Source organism: Squalius cephalus, assembly GCF_949319135.1.
Source record: "Squalius cephalus genome assembly, chromosome: 9".
NCBI classification, from domain to species: Eukaryota; Metazoa; Chordata; class Actinopteri; order Cypriniformes; family Leuciscidae; genus Squalius; species Squalius cephalus.
The window spans coordinates 11828792-11850088 of record NC_137130.1 but is presented as its reverse complement, the minus strand read 5'-3'; the positions used below and the strand labels follow the sequence as shown (position 1 = coordinate 11850088).

The following is a 21297-nucleotide window of genomic DNA, read 5'->3' as shown; positions in this document are numbered from 1 at the left end:
TAATTATCATATATCATTATATCAGTCAACATAAAAGAGTCATTATGGCACATTACATTCTATTATTTATTGGATCCCATTAGTATTTTCCTTTATTGAGAATGTTAGATCTACTAAAACACTTTGTCGTAACAGGCTTTAAAATTGTGCTCTGGAATATGCATAAATATGTAAAGATCATGATTACAATCATGTAAAGTATGTTAAAATATTCCACCAAGAGCTCACCATTTTCCCATGCAGATAGGAAATGGAAATTTTAAGCTCAGTTACTTACCGTGCGCTCAGGGTAAAAGTGTACCCTAGGTTTTATCGCATTCCTCAAAACTGTACTGCACCCCGTGTCCTAGCCCCCATTGACCTTGGTGACAGAAGTGATTACGACCACCTTCTAAACCCACAGGATTAAAACCAGTAGCCTGGTTGTGTAGTAAATCACTTCACCCAGGGTCCATAAAGCTCTCGTGTGGTTTTTCAGTGCACAGAGTGCCTTGCTAATGCCAACTGCATCGCATAGCACTTACTATCCATACGAAAAATGACCCAGCCTCCCGCTAATGCATCATTAACATTCCTGAATGCATAAATTGTGAAAGGTTCACGATTTATGCGCTTGCAATATGTGAAGAGGGACAGGATATTTGATGTTGCACAGATAAAACGATTGTGAATGTTTCACAAAGAGAATGATTGTTGTATGTCCTCAAACTGTTAAAATGCCATTAATGAGAATGCTTCAGTTGTTTATGTTTACCGTGATTTTCATTTCATTTCATTTTATCAGTTACATTTGAAACACCTATTTGACCCACAAAAATTGGCTTCTGCCAAACGTTTCTCAATTATGTATATGCAATATAAATCTACATTTGCTATAATTTATAACCAGAGAGGCTTCATTGTTTTTCCTTTGAATGACATTGTACATGAATAATTACTGAAAACATGACATGGTTACAATTTATTTTACAGTACGTGTACTTACAGTGTACTTACCCAAGAAAGTACTGGTAATATAAGTTAACTACATGTGTTAAGGTTAGGTTTAGGGGTAGGTTCAGGGTTAATAACCTAGTTATTGTAATTGCCATAATAAGTATATAGTATGTACATGCAGGACAGGACTGTAAAATAAAGTGCTACCCATGAAATTATTTGCCCTCAAATGTCAGTGATGTATTGTGCCATCCATGTTGCTTTTTTTTTTTTTTCGTAAAATGAACCATTTTACAGAATTGCGACCAAGTGATTGGTTTGTACAGTACATCCTCATGACCTCCTTCAAGACTCAACCTTTGGTTATCGTAATGAATCCTTGTGCAGTTTTCCCTCCATACTAGACTAGAACGCCAAAGAGTAGCTGCCACCAAGTTGGCGTGGTAGCCGTCCCACCTGTAGCCATTGCCAGCCTGAGCTGCCATCTGACGGGCCTGGCACTGCCCCTCTCCCCTCTCAAACCCAGTTAAACCCATAGTGTCTGTGCCATCGCAACACTGTCCTCAAAGTGTACAGCCATCTGGGCCTGTACAGCCGCTTTAGGGGAGAAACATCAATTTCGATGTCTGCCTCTGAACTTTGGCGTTTTCCACCTTTGAATGAATGTAATCAGAAAGTCCTTAGTGTACTTCTGATCTTACTTTGAATTGATGCACACTGATGTTATTATTAGAAAATCTATCTATCTATCTATCTATCTATCTATCTATCTATCTATCTATCTATCTATCTATCTATCTATCTATCTATCTATCTGATCTGTCTGTCATCCTATAGTTCTATCTATCGTTCTATCTATCATGCTGTCGTTCCTTCTGTAATTTTGATAATTCTGTTGCATGTCGTTCTTTGTCTATCTGTCAGTCAAACGTTCGTTCTATTGTTTTATCTATCGTTCTATCTAGACCATTCTGTCATTCTATCATTCTGTTTATTGTTCTGGGGTTCTATCATTACATCTATCCTCCTTCCATTCTAACGTTCTATCTATCGTTCTTTGTCATTCTGTCGATTGTTCTTTGTCTATCTATCTGTTGATCGATCGATCTATGTACAGTATATTTTCATTGTTCTACCTATCATTTTATCTATATTTCAATCAATTATTCTAGCTATCATTCTATGACACAATTTCAATGTTTTTGAGCATTACACACTATTCATTTCTTGTTGGTATTTTCCCATTTTTGTAATGCGTACACCACTTTTCGCGATCCCAAAGAATACTAAGCATGGCTCAGCCCTATACTTTTTTTTTCTAGTTGAATATCATGTTTCATTCTGAAATATGTCATCATATGGTGGAGAAGTGGATTGCAAACAGTGTTACGTGCTGTCTTTAAGCTGTACCATGCCATTGTTCACCACAAAAAGCCCTTTTTTAGGCTGTGGAAAAGAGGAAAATATGACACATTAATGGCATCATTAAAGTTAATAGAGGAAAAAGTCTAATCTATGATTGGTAAACACATCAATGCCAGGCTCTGTGTACTATAATTGAAATGAGAGAGAATCATTCATAACAGCAGCATTTTACTTCTGTTTCTCAGCATCCTGATAAGATCAGAGGAAGTGGTGGAAAAACCTGTTTGTTTCAGCCTCCTTTATCAATATAATGTTCTGCAGTACTGAAATGTAGAAAATAATGTGTCTATAGTAATCTTTCAATGCTTTTAATATAAATGTTATGCTTCATACAGATATCATGCATTTTTTATGATTATATATATATATGATCATTGTTTTTTTTCTTGATTTATTTATAAGTTATTGCTTGAGTTCATCTCATAATTGCCCATACAATGCATTCAAATTTACATTAATTACATTTCAAGTCACACAGCAAGTCACTTTTCTGAATACCATATTCATCTATCTTTTGATTGGCTGGTAATAAGAGGTTGATGATAATCTGAAGATATACATTTATCTGATTTCAATAGAAGAATTAATGTTGAATGTGATATTCTGAAGATTTTTAAGTATCATTGAGTAATGATGGGCTCTTTCATCTATATGGCAACTTTTTTTCATTGGATTAGTTGGTTGAGTTATTGTTTTTAAAACTTCTATTAAGAATATATATATATATTGCATTTGAGTATATTGAGGTTTTTTTTTTCATCATGAAGCAGTGAGTAATACCATTGCAAAAAACATTCAGAATTGATCTTTTGCATTATTCAGAAGGTAATTTTATGGGTGTCACATTTATGAAAAGTGAAGTGTTCAGTTACTGACAAAGTCAGACTTCATCCATTAGCTTTTTAACATTCAGCTGAGCCATTTGTTCCCAGTTGAAAGTCATGCAAGTCGATCTTAAAATCATTCTGTTTTATGATTATCCCACCACTGATAGCTCATATCAGATTAAACGTAGGTGTCTGCATCTTACACTGATGGCGCCAAACAAGACATCCACAGAGAGACTTACATTAAGAGGTCAATTAAGAGTGTCAGGAAGCTTTGAATATGTGTGGATGATTGTCACATGAAATTTTATACTGCCATTAAGGTTCTTGCAAGTGCATTGATACTCCATGATGGCAAAATGACAAAAATCTATTCAATATTCCAGCGAGATTCTAGTTTTGCATTTATTGTGTGTACATACGCGCGTGTGTGTGCGTGCGTGTGTGTGTGTGCGTGTGTGTGTGTGTGTGTGTATGTATGTATGTATATATATATATATATATATATATATATTATACATATACATATACAATATATATATATATATTATAGTGTCTGTATATTTTGTAGTATATATACACACACACATTTATTGTTGACCTCCTACCGTTGACAATCGTTATTTTCTGAATGATAAGAACCTCTTTTCAATTATCATTTATTGACAGATTTAAAAAAAAAAAAGTTTCAAAATGTATTTTGAAACAATTTTATCTGTAATGGGCATTTTCAGCACTAAATGATATCTAATCAATACATAAGTGTGGAAAAAGTCTCACCAATTATATGGTCATTCTGCCACCCTTCCAGAGTTCTGACTGGCATCATGGCTCACTGTCTCTCTCTCTCTCTCTCTCTCTCTCTCTCTCTTTATCTGTCTTTCACCATTTCTTTGAGCAGCGTTCTCATGACAGCCATGTAGCTGAAGCTCTTTTTGTGGACGCTGCTTGTGTGTTTGTGTAATATATAGGGCTTATGCGTCGGGCTGCAAGGGCTGTGAGTGTGAGGAGGAGATAGGAGAAAAAGAAAGGAGACCCACTGTTCGTGTCCTCCGCACCTCTACATGGAACTAACGGCTGCCTCGAGCTTAGCATTGGCATTTTCTTTATTGGCTCATGACGGATTTGGTAGGGATGTTGGGAATAGGCCTGGCAGACCTCAGTAAACACGTGGGGGTCAGCTGCATGATTTAGCAGTGATAAGAGCATTGGGAACGGCAGGATTAGTGAACAAGGAGGACGCCAATGAGACCAAGAACACTTGTCTGCTGAGATTTCTGCCTCAACTTCACACGTATAAATCTCTGGACTGCACTGATATATTGCCTCCAGGCCTGCATTGTTTACAACATGCTGGCTGTCCAAATGAGTTGTTTATGCCAAAGAAAGGAGGCAACAGCTATAAATCTGATGTGCAAGATGGGATGTTTGGGTTGGGTGGCACGAGGTTGCTACATGGTGCACACCTGTTGTGCTAAACCACGCAGATAGCCTGAGGTAGAAAAACGGTGGCGTCCGGCGGACATTCTATCATCTGCAGATGCATGCGGAGGAAATTAGCTGTTATACATCAATAAGACAACATGAGCACAAACAGGATCACATTAGCAAGTTGTTTTCATTATCATTAGCAGGCGTTGTCTTAGCGCAAACACATCTATTTGCATTGGTTGGCCGCTGTAAAGTTACTTTCGGTAGCGTTTGTCACCTTTGTACAAATCGAGCCTCTGATACTTTAATTACGCTGTCGCCTCCACCTGCGTAAATACCGCCTAAACCATCCAAGTACTGACGTTAACGATTGCTCATGGGTAGATAATTTCAGTAGGACGGCTAATAGGAAATGAAGCCTGACACATTTATTTACAATGGGGAAGCACAGTCTGTGGTTCCCATTAGCAATGTAAATATTTTTAGAGGACGTATTTAAATCAAAAGTAATTTCCTCAAGGAAATCTGAGCAGCATGTGCTAATTGGTTTGACTTTGAATGAGACAAAATGTTAAAGTTCCTGAGTGTGCAGTGAAGTATGTGTGTGCGCGTGCAGCAGAAGTTTCATGCAAATGCAGCTTTCGAGTGCTTGTATAATCTCTCAGTTCTACAACTTTTCAGATCTAGCCTCCCGTAGTCGCTCTTTTAGAGCTTCTCCCAAATAACTCATTTTATTGCCAGGCCAGGAAATGGCTTGATGCACTATCCAGAGGGAGACGTCTAATTTCAAAGACCATTTTTGAGGAGATTTGTAATAATGCCCTCTTGAGTATCTGACAAACATCAGTGAAATGGATTTGAACAGAACAACTCTGAGAGATCGTGTAAAAGTCATAGAATTACAGTCTTCTTACTAAATGTCTATCTATCTATCTATTTATCTGTCTGTCTGTCTGTCTGTCTGTCTGTCTGTCTGTCTGTCTGTCTTTCTATCTATCTATCTATCTATCTATCTATCTATCTATCTATCTATCTATCTATCTATCTATCTATCTATCTATCTATCTATCTATCTATCTATCTATCTATCTATCGTTCTATCGTTCTATCGTTCTATCTATCGTTCTATCGTTCTATCTATCGTTCTATCTATCGTTCTATCGTTCTATCTATCGTTCTATCTATCTATCTATCGTTCTATCTATCTATCGTTCTGTCGTTCTGTCTATCTATCTATCGTTCTATCGTTCTACTGATCTATCAGTCCATCCGTCCATCACTCCCTCGATTGCTTAATCCGTCTATCTATTGTGTAGCTATAGACTAGTGTAGCTAACTATTTTTTTCTGTAAGGTATCTTTACCGTAGTTTAATACTTTCAACTATATTTATCTTGCCCCAAGTTATAGTTTCAAATTAATTTCCCCTATACTGGTCATTCAGCTGTTACATAGTGCAGGGCTCCAGACTGATTTTTTTTTTTACTAGGAGCGCTGTAGCCCCTGACTGAAAATTTTAGGAGCGCAAGCAGAAAATTTAGGGGTACACCTTAAATCAGCTTGCAATGCAGTTATTCACATTTTGCCCCACAATAAATGTATTACTGATAAATGCTTTGAAAATAAATAGACTTAACACACAGAAATTACAATGTGCAGTTTTATTTTAAGTTCACAGGGCTCCAAACTAACATTTGAGGGCAGCAGCACCGTGGCCAAGTATTTGGTAGCACTGCGGGGCTGACAATAAAGCACTGAACTTTAATTATTATTATTCATAATGTCTTAATGTTAATTCATAAGCAAAACGAGTGAAAAAAAAAAAGAAGATATTAGGGAGTCTGGAGCCCTGATAGTAAAAGCTGTGATATTACATCAGTTTTGCATAAAGAATCCTTACCTTTATTGCGTTGCATGCATGCATAGTGACTTTTTTGTGCATGTTGGTGTTGTTTTCCAGCTGAATATCCCCTTGAGGTTCAATAAAGTATTTCAGTCTTTCTATCCAAACTTGGCAGACGGAGTTTCATTCATCCAGATGGAGAGAGAGAGAGAGAGGGGTGGGCCCAGCAGATGGTGGACTTAAGTGGTGGGGAACGGATGGGTTTTATAATAGTACAGGTGAAGGAGAGAGCATACTCAGAATTCACTTCACTCTAAGAAAAGTCTTGTAAGAACATTTGTGCCATCGTACGATTTTCTTTATTTTTTTATTCGCATTTGGTACTATTTTCACAAGGTGTACATTTTCAAAACTCTTAGTACAAAAATACAAACTGATCACACGCATTTCACAGCTAGTCATTCTTTCAAAACCCGATCCCATGATTTCATTACAGTTATACACATTTCAGTCCACATAATCATTGTTTCAAACACAAAATTATTGTAATATGTAATGAGAACATTTGGTTTAATCACCGAAACACAACAGTATGATCTTCTTTCAATTTAGTACTTTTAACAATCAGTTCATTCAGTTCATGCAAACAATGCAAGAAACATGTTTAAAATCAGCCTTGTTGCTGAAATAATTACGGTAATACAGGCTACAATTTAGAAACATTAGAAAATAAACTTACATTACCTATCTTATGTAATTGAATCCATAATGTTTGTAATAGTATCTATCTTGTGTGTTATTATCAAAAGGTGTGATGAAGTTATGAAACTGGCATGAGGTTTTGTGCTAGAACAGAGTTTGCTGGCAATACAGTAAATGTTCTCACTGTGCCATATGACGGAATCTGTACTGTAGTTGACCTTTACCAGATGAAGGGTGAGTTACAGTAATTTGACTCGATCATGTTAAACTGTTTACAGTATCACATGGCATACATACTGTAATGTAAAATGCTGTGTTTGATGCCATCTGTCTTCCTTTTACTGATGCATCTCTGATCAATCTGATATTACAGAGTCATTTATGGTTTCCTCTCCCTTGTACTCTATCCTGCTATATGTTCACAAATTGCAAATTTCTCTGTTTTTCTCTCTCTCTCTCTCACACACACACACACACACACACACACACACACACACACACACACACACACACACACACACACACACACACACACACTTTGAACATGGGGTGGTTATTATCTATAAATAAACTTATTTATAGATCTATAAATAAACTTATGTTAAAGAATTCATTACATTTGGTTATACATATCGGAAATTGCAAACAAGTTATATAGAAACTGGCTATAGAATCAATATCTATAGAGATCTATAGGTGTACCAAATGATTCATTGATTACCATTAAACCATTAGTTGGATTAAATAATAGACAAATGTGAACAAGAAGAGATGCAAATCAAAAGTTTGATAGTAAGAGCTTTGTGAAAGGCAGTTACTGTGATTGAATCATTTATATAGGTGAAACACTTATTTTGTGTTGTGAAAAGGATACTTTGTGATTTTGTGTATTGTACTAACACAATTGAAAAGATGCTGAAATGTTTGAAAAAAAGTGCTTTATGAAAATAGCACCAAAGCGAAAAAAAAAAAAAAAAACTGTAATATGAAAGAATTTCAATTGATTTTTCACAGGTGTTTTACCCATATTTTGAGTTACGATTTGCATTGTATTGTGTTTAAGGGGTTGAAGAACATGTCCGTAAACTTAATGGAAAAAGGCACTGGTCATTTTCTGCAAGGACATTATCAATTTTTATGATTATTATTTATGAAAAATATTCAATAACTGCACTGTAATTCACTGTATTGTTGTCAAATTCAGTTTACACATCACTGATGCCCTGATGGTTATACTACAACACTTATTTTGGGAATTTTTTTTTTTTTAATTGTATATACAATGTAAATTTATAATTTTTATGAAAAATATTCAATAACTTCACTGTAATTCACTGTATTGTTGCCAAATTCAGTTCAAACATCACTGCTGTCCTGATGGTTATACAACACTTATTTAGGGAAAAAATGTTTTTAATTATATACAGTGAAGTTTTGAATTACAGTGAAGTTATATTATATTATATTATGAATATTTTTCATAAAAATCATCAAAATTATACATTTACAATTGTATATACAATTTAAAATATATTTTCCCCCAAAATAAGTGTTGTAGTATAACCATCAGGGCATCAGTGATGTGTAAACTGAATTTGGCAACAATACAGTGAATTACAGTGAAGTTATTGAATATTTTTCATAATAAAAATCATCAAAAAGAAACATTTTTTTCTTCAAAATAAGTGTTGTAGTATAACCATCAGGACAACAGTGATGTGTGAACTGAATTTGGCAACAATACAGTGAATTACAGTAAAGATATTGAATATTTTTCATAAAAATCATAAAAAATCATAAATTTACAATTGTATATACAACTTAAAATATATTTTTCCCAAAATAAGTGTTGTAGTATAACCATCAGAGCATCAGTGATGTGTGAACTGAATTTGGCAACAATACAATGAATTACAGTGAAGTTATTGAATATTTTTCATAATAAAAATCATCAAAAAGAAACATTCACAATACAATTAAAAACTTTTTTTTTTTTAAATAAGTGTTGTAGTATAACCATCAGGACAGCAGTGATGTGTAAACTGAATTTGGCAACAATACAGTGAATTACAGTGAAGTTATTGAATATTTTTCATAAAAAATATAAATGTACATTGTATATACAATTTAAAATACATTTTTCCCAAAATAAGTGTTGTAGTATAACCATCAGGACAGCAGTGATGTGTAAACTGAATTTGGCAACAATACAGTGAATTACAGTAAATATATTGCGCACAGTACACTGTAAAACTTTTCACTGTAAATTTACAGTAAAATACTGGCAGCTGGGTTGCCAGCCACATACTGTATTTTTACAGAACTAGTACTGTAAACAGCATTTACAGTATTGTACTGTAAAACGTTGTACTGTAAATTTACAGTAAAATACTGGCAGCTGGGTTTCCAGCCACATACTGTATTTTTACAGAACTAGTACTGTAGACAGCATTTACAGTATTGTACTGTAAAACATTGTACTGTAAATTTACAGTAAAATACTGGCAGCTGGGTTGCCAGCCACATACTGTATTTTTACAGCACTAGTACAGTAAACAGCATTTACAGTACTCCACTGTAATTACCAAATACAGAATATACCACATATTTTTACAATATTAAACTTGTCTACAGCAATAAATTGTATAGTAGTCACACTAGGAAAAAGAAAACAACATTTTCTGGGTTTTAAAACATTTATTTTGGTTAAAAGCAAAGATCAGAAAATTGCCTTCTGTGAACATGTTGGCTGAATTTTTTTTAAACATAAAATGCAATTTTAACACTTAACAACAAACAGATAACACTTAGCACTTAATTAAAGGGATAGTTCACCCAAAAAATTAAATTAGCTCAAATTTACTCACCCTCAAGTCATCCTAGGTCTATATGACATTCTTCTTTCAGACGAATACAATCGGAGATATATTAAAAAATGTCCTGGCTCTTCCAAGCTTTATAATGGCAGTGAATTGCTGTTTCTGTTTTGAAGTCCATACAAGTGCAAACGAAATCCCATTCAAAGTCTTCAAGTTTTCGCAGAAGTGAGGACACCTGTAGGCTTACAGTGTTCTTTTTTTGCACAACTTGGCCAGTTTTGTTTGAAGTTACTTGTCCTTTCTTTGTTTTTGATCCACGTTCAGGATTGATGTCAGGAAATCGTCTAAAAGGCAGAAAAGAAAGGAAAAAAAACAATGAAATATTATGGACTGAGTTTATATATTTTGACAGAGAGAGACAGCACAAAAGATGTGTAAATAAAAAACAGATATCGGTTTTAACGACTAATCTGTTTGGATAAAACTGAACAACATAAAAAAAAATGCAATGTTGGATGTTGTGATCAATAACTGATATTTTTTCTGCCCTGGTTAAAATACATCAACTCAATGTGTCTGTTTACATGTGCACTGTCAACTAACTAAACTTTTGGAAGTGGGGTTGCCAGATTTAAAGTTTTATTCTACAACTTTTAATATCATCCCCTCATCAGGTCCCATCAGAGTATCAGTGGAAAGGCAGCCATAGACTCTGTTTATATAGAGCACACATTGCCAGAATCCAGCCCAAACCTTTGTGACAGAAATAATTTAACTTTAATTGCAAGCCTTGCAATGTTTATTGCATACATGACTACATGATAATGTTAAACATGACATTTACCAGACTAAAATGCATGTTTGCACCCAAAAATGAAAATTCTGTCATTATTGCTCACCCTTAAGACTTTCGTTCGTCTTCGGAACACAAATTAAGATATTTTTGATGAAATCTGGGAGGTTTCTGTCCCTCCATTGACATCAATGTCATTGCAACTCTCAAAGCCCAGAAAGGTGGTAAAAACATTGGTAAATAGAACATATAACTACAGTGGTTCAACCTTAATATTATGAAGTGACGAGAATACTTTTTGTGTGCAAAATAACCCCAAAATAACCTCTTCTCTTACATGTCATTCTCCTACACTGTTTTGTGAGGATGAGTAGGCCGGAGTGTATTAAAGGGTAACTCTCGCCAAAATGCAACCTAGGGTCTTTTTGTTAATCTACCAGAGGCAAACTTTCATTTAAAAGCATAATTAGGATGGAAACGCCACTTAAGTTTGACCGTATTTTCGTTTTCGGTCTAATTGCCTTTTGAATGGGAGTGCTTGGACTATGATAGCATTAAAAATCGCTATTTTTTAAAACACTAAGGAGGCTCGACACAACATGAAACTGTGCTCGAAGTATCACCAGGGGCTCTACACATGAACTCCAGCATTGAGAACATTGTTTGTGTACACAGAGTTTACCAAAAATAAAGATTTTGAACAACTCACGGAAGCTGTGTCCGCCTGCATTTTGACAGTCAAAAATAGTCGATCTAATAACTATATTCTAGAGCTGCTGTAAAGCCAAAACAATCTATGTTACTGTAATTTCCTATTATCACTGTAAAGCTGCTTTGAAACAATCTATATTGTTAAAAGCGCTATATAAATGAAGGTGACTTGACACTGTTTACACTACGTCAACAGCGTAGGAGAATGACGTGAAAGAGTAGAGATTGTTGAATAATGTCGTTATTTTTTTGTATTTTTTTTTGTGCACAAAACAGGTTGCACCACTGTAGTTGCATGGATTATTTAAACAATGTTTTTACTACCTTTCTGGGCCTTGAAAGTTGCAAAGACATTTCTGTCTATGGCTGGTTCAGAAACCTCTCAGATTTCATCAAAAATATCTTCATTTGTGTTCTGAAGATTAACAAAGGTCTTACAGGTTTGGAACAACATGAGGGTGTGTAATTAATGATAGAATTTTCACTAATCCTTCAACTGAAAACAACTTGCACTGACATATCTTAAATATGTGACTGCCACTGTTTTGTCTCAAGATGCACACCAGTAATGTTTTTTTTTATTAGACATTTTTATAAAAGCTGCTTAAATACCCTAATTTTATTGAGGCCTAGACCTGTCTTAAAGGGTTAGTTCACCCAAAAATGAAAATGATGTCATTAATGACTCACCCTCATGTCACTCCAAACCCGTAAGACCTCTGAACTCTTCTGAAGACATCTTAAGATATTTTAGATTTATTCCGAGAGCTTTCTGTCCCTCCATTGTAAGTCAATGGACGTGTCACTGTTCACGTCCATAAAGGTAATAAAGACATCATCAAAGTAGTCCATGTGACATCAGTGGGTTATTTAGAATGTTTTGAAGCATCGAATATACATTTTGGTCCAAAATGAACAAAAACTACGACTTTATTCAACATTGTATTCTCTTCCGGTCTGTTTTCCATCCGCGTTCACGAGTCCATATTGACGCACCAGATAACACGTCAGCAGCGTCAATGTGGACTCGTGAACGCGGATGGAAAACAGACCGGAAGAGAATACAATGTTGAATAAAGTCGTAGTTTTTGTTCATTTTGGACCAAAATGTATATATTCACTTACAATGGAGGGACAGAAATCCTCTCGGAATAAATTTAAAATATCTTAAGATGTCTTCAGAAGAGAAACGGAGGTCTTACGGGTTTGGAGTGACATGAGGGTGAGTCATTAATGACATAATTTTCATTTTTGGGTGAACTAACCCTTTAAGCTAAGCCCAGTATGGAAACCAGGGCCATATTGTTCATACCAGTAGTCAGTCAGCTTAATAAATACTGTCAAGACAAGTCACAATTCAGTCTAATAGTTATATGAATGGCAAATATGCTAATGACTAACCTCTGAACAAACTCAAGGTGCTGCCTCTTCCTGGTACTGCAAGCTGAAGTTATAGGAGGAGGCAAACAGCGCTGCCAGGCCAGCGATGAAGCTAGGCTGTGATCCTTTCCACACACACCTTGACCTTCCAAACGTAATGTCCAGCACTGGTTGCTTAGAGATTGACCTGTAATTGAAAAAAAATAAAATAAAATGAATTAATAAATAATATTAATAATTAAAATAACTATTGTGGGTTCCACTGTGGTTCGATGTAGTTGTCTATCTATTCATAGTTCTATAAATTAAAATTTTCACCTAAAAATTAAAATTGATTAGGGTTAGAAGAACACTAAAACGCACTGCCATATTATTTTGCTTGTTTTAAGCATAAACTCACAAAATTTTTACTTATTCTTTCAGAAAACAAGACACTTTTTACTTGTCAATGAAATGCTTCTTCATGTAAGAATTTTAGATATCTGGACTGGAAACAAGAAAAAAACACTAATTAAGAAAAACATATTTTGCAGTGGAGTGAGTAAATGATGGCTTTTCATTTTAGGTTTAAACTTAAACCTTTAATGTTTACATACCAGGAAATAAGGCGTGGACTCTCTGGCAAATGTAGATTGCTGGACATCAGCGTTGCAAATTCCTGAAACAATTTTTAAAAAGGACAGCACAACCATGATCAACAGAACCAAAACATAAAACATATATTACAGATTAATGAGATTTGTTGAATATCATCTACTTATCTGCTTGAAGGATAACACCGTCTAACTTCTCTTTGAATTGTTAGGCAATTTGTAGGAACATATGGCATGGCAATCAGGAATACTACATTTGAAAACAGCATTAACATGGATTTTTTTATGCTAGCAAAATTGAAAATTCTGACAATGATTCAAAAGCACGATCACAGAACTGACAGCATTTGATAGCATTTTTTTTTTTTTTACCACATAGACTATAACTGTAACACTACTTAAAAGCACTTACATTAGCACTGGACCGTCATCAGATTACAAAGCCTGAAACGAAAAATATATATCAAAAGCAGGTCATGCAAATAACATGGTAACGTTATATGTTGCCTATTATGTGAAATATCGAAGTTAACGTTAAGTTACTTGGTAAACAGGTGGAACAGAGTGAATTGTTTGCGCGGCCGCGGTAGAAAACCGCGATCGCAAAATCAAACCAAATAAGCATTTGTGAAAACAATGTAGAAATGCGAACGCAAAAAAACAAAATATATTGGCTTACCGTATCACTCAGTTGAACAATTTTCCATCTTCTCAAACTCTAAATCCCACTAATCGTCACAGGCGCAGGTTATTCAGATGACAAATTCTTCCATCCGTCTTCATGTAACATTAATGTCGCCCATTTTCTGCTGCGTCACAGACAACTAATGTTTCAAACACGAACCGAAGCTCACAAAAGCTTAAAAATTGCTCACAGATTCGCAGACACTGTTTATCTTGTTAACAGGAATGATTATTCTGTTCAGTTGAATCCCGCTGACAAATCAAGTTTGCCTGTAGTAGCTACATGTCGGCTCGCGTCACATTTGAACTGAATTGAGCGCGAAAGAAATCAATCCCACAATGCAGTGCTTTTACAGTATGATACTGTATTACGAATTTATCGGGTTGAAAACAGAAATGTGCTGTATATTTACAGCTGTTCTGTAAAATATACAGCCTAATACTGTATTATGGAAATACAGTACAATTCTGTAGGAAATTCGCTGTAAATTTACAGTAAAGTTTTACAGTGTATTCAGGTCAGATGGCAAGACTACTAGTCACTTCGAAAAGACGCGCTTGCTGAGGGGTGTTTCGTCAAAGTTGACAAAGTGATCGAGGATGGATAATTTCAATGAACTTGATGAACCCGTGATATCTTCTTCGTGGAATAAAAGCTGAAACTTTTTCACGGAGCCTTGCTAAAGCAGCACGTTACAGTGGCAAGGGGAAAGCTTTCTGTTTTGCGTGCAATCACAAGAAGAAAGTTTTTCAGGCGTCTATGTCAGCTGAGGAAATTAACGTTACAAAGATTAACAAGTATTTTATTATATATCATAGCAATTACTTGGTTTTGTTTAACTCTGAAAGAGGAAATGTGGAGTTATCTGCTTTTGCTAAAAAACAAACTTTTAATATATGAAAAAACACTTTCAATGAACTTTAAATTTGTAACCTATCTGTATTTTTTGAGTTATGATTACTTAAGTATCTGTTAAAAGTTATCTGTTTTTGCAAATTAACTCTTCTGTTGTAAATGTCCCAATTGGTAGAGGGTGTGCAATTTTCAAAGAGTTTAATAAATGTTCATGTTATATATTTTGGTTGCATTTGTGAGAATTTTTTTTAACTGGTTGTGTAAACTTGGCACATAATATCTAAATATCGATAAATTAATCGATATAGCCCTGAATCAAATCGTACCACAGAATTTTTCGAGGTGTCGGCAAATAGCGTATCGCTGGCTGATAGAATCAATATCATCATATTGTGATAAACTGTCTGATTTACACCCCTAATAATTATGATTATATACTATAACTATATTCCCTGTTACCATGGTATAAAGTTAGTCATACTGGTATGTATGAATTTAGTCATAACACCCACTCCTAACTGATACTGGCAATAGGTAAAGCAAGTAGTTATTACTGTGATTATGGTGTGGTTTAACCAACTTAAGTTATACTATTGAATCACCACGGATTTGAAACAAGTCTCAAAGACTTTAATCTTTAAGATAAATACCATTTCAATCTAATCGGAATCTCCAGAGTATTTTTAACATTTGTACTGATATCCTACTTAGCAGAATATTACATGTCTTACACTGGCTATCGAATCAGTTGCGAATCACTGGGCTTTCATTGGGGGCCCTTGCAATTAAGGGTTGTAATTGCTAAATTAACATGTATTATTAATATTTCAACTGAGGTTTGATTAATGGACTGCAGTTTAAATATGTGCCCTTCCATCACTGAACTCGGTAATTAGTTGCCTGGAAGAAGTATGAGGGAGCGATGTGGAGTTTAAATGTATGAGTGAACATCAGTGATATTTCTAAGGCGGGAAGAGTGACCAGCCAAATGCGTCATGGGCAGAGATTAATATTTCAAAAGTTTCTGGGAAATTTCCCTAGAAGTTTGGTAAATTGATTAATACAGTCTTTATCTTCAGACACAGAAAAGCAATGCGAGGCCTATGGATGCATTAAAGAAAAGTTGTGTGCTGAGAAATCTGAAATGGGATCAATAATATGAGATACTGTAAAGTCAATATTTCCTTCAAGTCAGTATTGGCAGCTCATCTTGGTAAATGACTCTAATTTGACACAACATTTCGAGTAGGACTCTTCTAATGTATGCATATTATTTTGACCAGATCTGAGATTTAGATGAAAATGATAATAATCGAGCAGCCGAATACCTTTGTGTAATTTTTCAGACTATGTTAAAGTATAGTCCACCAGAAATGTTTAAGTGCTCTTCTGAACACCAGACATTTATGACAAAAGCCTCTGTTCTTAAAAGTTATTGAAACCTAGCATTTTATTTCTGCTAATTTGATGCTTTTGTTAAAATATTTAAATTAAAGCAAGGTGAACTTGAATGACATCATTTATGTGTCCAAAAATGCATTTAGTGGACAAGGCAGGAATTTAGCATTAGAACACACAGGTCTTTTACTGCCCTCACAGTAAGTCATGCAGTAAAAATGTACATTTTTGGTAGCTTATTTGTTTTTCTTCTATCATCAGTGGCTGGATTCGGCACCAGTGACAAGTTGGCACACTTCATATCCTCTAGATGAGAAGACATGAAAAAAACACTTTTAATGAACTACTTAGTCATTCTGTACATACGTGTAAAATGGTATAGAGTCGTGGTATAGTTTTTGTTTAGCATAGAGGACCCAGGTTCAAATCCCAACTTAATATATGTTTTTTAATAAACCAAGCAACATTTAAACCATAAACCAGGAAACAATCACTGTTTCCACAAAAATATTAAGCACCAAATCAGCATATTTTCTAAAGTATCATAGAAAAATTCTGCTTTGCCATCACAGGATTAAATTACATTAAAAAATATATTATTAGAAAAACTGAAAAACTTTTTTACAGTGTTTTGATTCAAATAAATGCTGCTTTGTTGAGCATAAGAGACTACTTTCAAACACACAAATCTTAATGACCCCAAACTTTTGTATTGGCCGAAAAGATTTGCTTATTGCTAACTCCAAACGGTACTTGACAGCCAGTGATATACCATGCATTTTTGCTTCGAGAAAAGAGCATTTTAGTGTAATTCAAGGTTATATCAAAGCTCCACTTTTCTATACAGTATGTTGCATTGACAATCTTTGGAAATTCACTTAATGTCTTGCCCATTCCTTGATGGCTTTAGCATGACATACGCTCAACGCACAACAGAGCTCATGAATGAGTGCCCCCACTTCATAAAGCATCAGTTGTGATTTGGGCTTGTTTGTTGTGCACATTGTAATTAGCTAAGGCCATGAAGGGCACAGGCAGACGGAGGGACATCACTTGATTACGCCCATTAATCATGTCTCAGCGAGACAACCGTAGGAGGATTTGGGAGCTGAAATGGACTGTGTCATTTTCTTAATGCTCCATTTCAGCTTCAGCTTTCGCCTTCAAACCTCCGCCTACAAAAAACTCCTTGCTTATGCTCCACAAAACTGTCTGCTGAGTCATATCTATCACAGAAGTGGCCCTTTACCCAATACTTGTCACAAATTCTACAGCGGACTTTTCCAGCACCTCATGTCCTTAAAGCGTATGCTTGCAATTTTGTGTATAATTTGGAGTTGATGGGGCTTTTTTTTTTTTATGCAGCAAAATAATGCACTACTTCCATTGTAAGAAAAAGGGCATAAACCTGCATCTCTCAAACTCGCCCTGGGAGAACGCCGAAAGCCTTTTGGCGCCGTGAGGCGTGTTTCTCTTCTAAGGGGTTCAATGTTTTTTTCTCTCTTCTTCCATTAGTCTACATTCAGAGTGAATGTGAAAGCAATACCTGACCTGCATAACAGAGCTAAAGAGGTGTGATGCTGGAGTTTTTTACCAGAGTTTAGAAAACAACAATCATAGCTTGCATGAGCAACACATTATGTTTGATAAAATCAGATGTTGGTTCAAAATCAACATCTACACCCATTTACGCATGGGTGACCAAAATTGGTGTCACATTCGGGTCATATTTTCTCTCTGTCCTTTCTAGTCAGTTTTACATTATGCAGTCACATTAAGGCAAACAACTTTTTTTTTTTTTTAAATGAAGTTCCCATTAGTTTAAAGTGTAATCCATTCGCTAAGAAGCTTTTTTTTTTTTTGAAATAACTATTGGGAATCAAATAATGTAACAATTATTTTTGATTCCTCTTTGATGATAGGGAAACAGTTTTCATTCATTAACACTGCAAAGCTTGACATGAAATAATTGTAAAAAACATTTTTTTTTTTTAAAGGGGACTTATCATGAAAATCTGACTTTTTCCGCGTTTAAGTGCTGTATGTAGGTCCCTGGTGCATCTACTGTACCAACCCAGAAAACGTGAAAAGTGACAACCCAGTAACTTTAAGCATATAAAAAAATTAAGCTGATAAGATTTCGCTCCCCTTCTGACGTAGGAAGGGGATCTTATTATAATATTACCGCCCCTTAATCTGCACGTTTCCACCCATGGCATCGCCATTTGGTTTTCGCAAGCGACAACAGTGTAACCAGTTCTAACGCAATGGCAAAAGTTTGAGCAAAGCATCCAAACTGTTCTGTCGTTGGCTGCACAGACGAACACAGGACACTATTTGACCCAAAAATGTCAGGGACCTCAGGGAACTGTCAACTTGTGTAAAAGTTAAACATGACGGTACATTCAAGTCGATGAGATGAATCAATGTAACTCCACAACAACTACATAAATGTATCCACTAACCATTCAAAAACGTCCTGGTGCAGTATAAAAGTTGCAATCTATTCCTGGGTCTCTCTGTAAGCCTGCACTTCACTACTGGTTATTTCTGAGATTTTGGATGAGATTTGCGTGTTTTGTTATTGCTCATATCCGAAGCTCGCGTCTGAATAAGGGCGGGGAGCAGCAGCTCATCTGCATTTAAAGGGGCACACACAAAAACAGGGGTTTTGCAACCTATAATAAATTATCTGGGGGGGTAATTTGATCAGAAATTTCACAGACACATTCTGGGGACACCATAGATTTATATTACATCTTGTGAAAAGGGGCATCATATGTCACCTTTAAACAGAACAGTAAAAATAAAAATAATAAGAGAAGAAAAGAAAAGAGAAGTTTATCATATTTGAAAATGTATCATATTTGATACACCAGGCTTTTATGGCTTATATAGTATGAGACAGGGGTTAAAGTGGGCCGGAACGGTCCGGAACTGCGTTCTGGCACCTCAGATAAATAAATAAATAAATAAATATATTAATTAATATCAATGATAGCGCGCTGATAGGCTATTGTTAAAAAAATGTCGCATGCACCGTCAAGTTGCAGCCAGCCTGGTGCTCCCTCTGAAGGAATCCTTCTGCATCAAATCAAAATGTAATATCACAAACGCCTTCACAAACACGCTTCCCGACGTTATGTTCTCAGTCACGGTTCTCCTGTCTGATTTGAGTGCATCTACGCTGGTTCACGCATGCAGACAAAGTCCTTCCTCCCCTCCCCGCTGAATGCCAGCGATTACAAATGCGTGAAATGCACTCACGGGGTTTGAGTGCGGTAAAGTTAGTTTTAGGTTCAATATTCGCTGGACATTTGTTTTCCCTTTCCACTGTTCTATAGGGTCGGCAGTCTTACAAAGATAGCAATAGCAGGATAGTTTTAACATAACCATTGTATATTGACAGGAAATATTCATTCAAAATCACCTACGTCACTTGTGTTAATGCTGCATATTTATACCTGAGAATGCTTTGACGCGTTTCCACAGTGCATGGTGCCTAAGGGAACGTCTGGCAATTCCACCAACTGCTGTATGTAGTATATAGTATATAGTAGCCTATAGTTTGTATTATTTAAAATTACTTTTAACATTTAAAAACAGTCGTCAAATTCAAATTCCAAAGCTTGTAGAAGGTTTCTATTGGTAATACTGACTTGGGCTACAGCTTCCCTGGTAGCCTTGAGTAAATTAACTTGTCTCAGAAAATGATTCATAAAACATATAAATATCAGTTGAGCCTATGTTTACTTTCTTCACTGACACAGATGGAAATTAAAAGACTATCAGTCAAAGTTCAGCTTTAGGAGGAGAAGAAATAGGGCAGGATAAGGAGACTGAGAGAAAAAGAAGGATGGAGATGAGGAGAGAGCAGGGATTGACAAATAATCTAATGCCCACTGACATGGTTTTAAAGCTTTTTCTTATCCATTTTTTTCTAAATTGCACATATGTAGGTCCAATAAATCCAAATTTTCTCAGGGGAGCATGCCCCAAAACCCCACAATCTTTTTATGTTTTGTGAAAAACAAGGCTGTGTTCCATATTGTGGTGTTCAGCAATTTAAACATAGTATCGTCATCATATCAGTGTAGATGTAGGTGGACCAAAATAAAACCATTAAAATATCAAGTAAATGGGTATTGTGATACTTGGTGCCACAGTGACACTCTTGTCCCAAAAAGTATTGCTATACCACAATACTCAATATGTTGTCCTTCAATATGATACGGTGAGTCATTTTTCCCTGTTGCACCTACACAAAGTTTGAGGGTTCCCCCAACTGCCAAATCCCACTTTAACCACTGGATATAGAAGAATACTAAGGTCATACTTGAAGAGAAAAAACAACAACACCTCAATGTTGGAGGCCCAAATTGAGCAAAAATACAAGATGAAAATCTGATAGCTTGTAATCAATTAAAACTTCATAACAGGATGAGACTACTTTCGTAAAATGCATATATATTTTAGATTTCTCTTTATATCTCCCAATAATATGTTTTAGTAAGATGATATTTAAATGCTTATTTTCATGATCAAAGATATGTAGTTTTTGTTGTGGGGGCAAAACATAATGCAATGCAATACAATGATGGTTGAGAGATGTTCAAATAAACGTTCTTCAGAAGACTGATGTATTTTATTTGATACATCTAAACAATTACGTATGGATAATCAAGTAAACCCAAGATGCTTCAGTCCATTAAGTGTTCTTGAAATATTACTAACAATATAAAGTAAAAATTATTCTTACTATAAAAATTGGTAGACATGTACCATTGCCTGAATGTGGACAATTCTGGAATTATTTGAAAATACCTTTTATTTGCTAAAAAGTTTTGATCATGTTGATAATTTAGAGGCTTTAGAAATGTGTGCATCAAATATGATACAG

General features: G+C 35.4%; 1 protein-coding gene and 1 long non-coding RNA gene across 8 annotated transcripts in view; one reads left to right on the top strand and one right to left on the bottom strand.

Annotated features, from left to right (window-relative positions):
• lrp1bb (low density lipoprotein receptor-related protein 1Bb) overlaps window positions 1-21297 on the top strand; it is a 327007-nt gene that overhangs the window by 56963 nt on the left and 248747 nt on the right. The window lies entirely within an intron of this gene.
• On the bottom strand, window positions 10021-14539 carry LOC307165047. 3 transcript variants are annotated; one of them, XR_013822392.1, is made up of 5 exons: window positions 14139-14539; window positions 13872-13903; window positions 13463-13709; window positions 12888-13053; window positions 10021-10326 (listed from the first exon to the last, which is right to left on the bottom strand). It is a non-coding gene; the product is annotated as an uncharacterized lncRNA (long non-coding RNA). The 3 variants fall into 3 exon arrangements; XR_013822393.1 differs by lacking the exon at window positions 10021-10326 and adding an exon at window positions 10929-10978; XR_013822394.1 differs by lacking the exon at window positions 10021-10326 and adding an exon at window positions 11217-12115 and having other exon boundaries at window positions 12748-13053.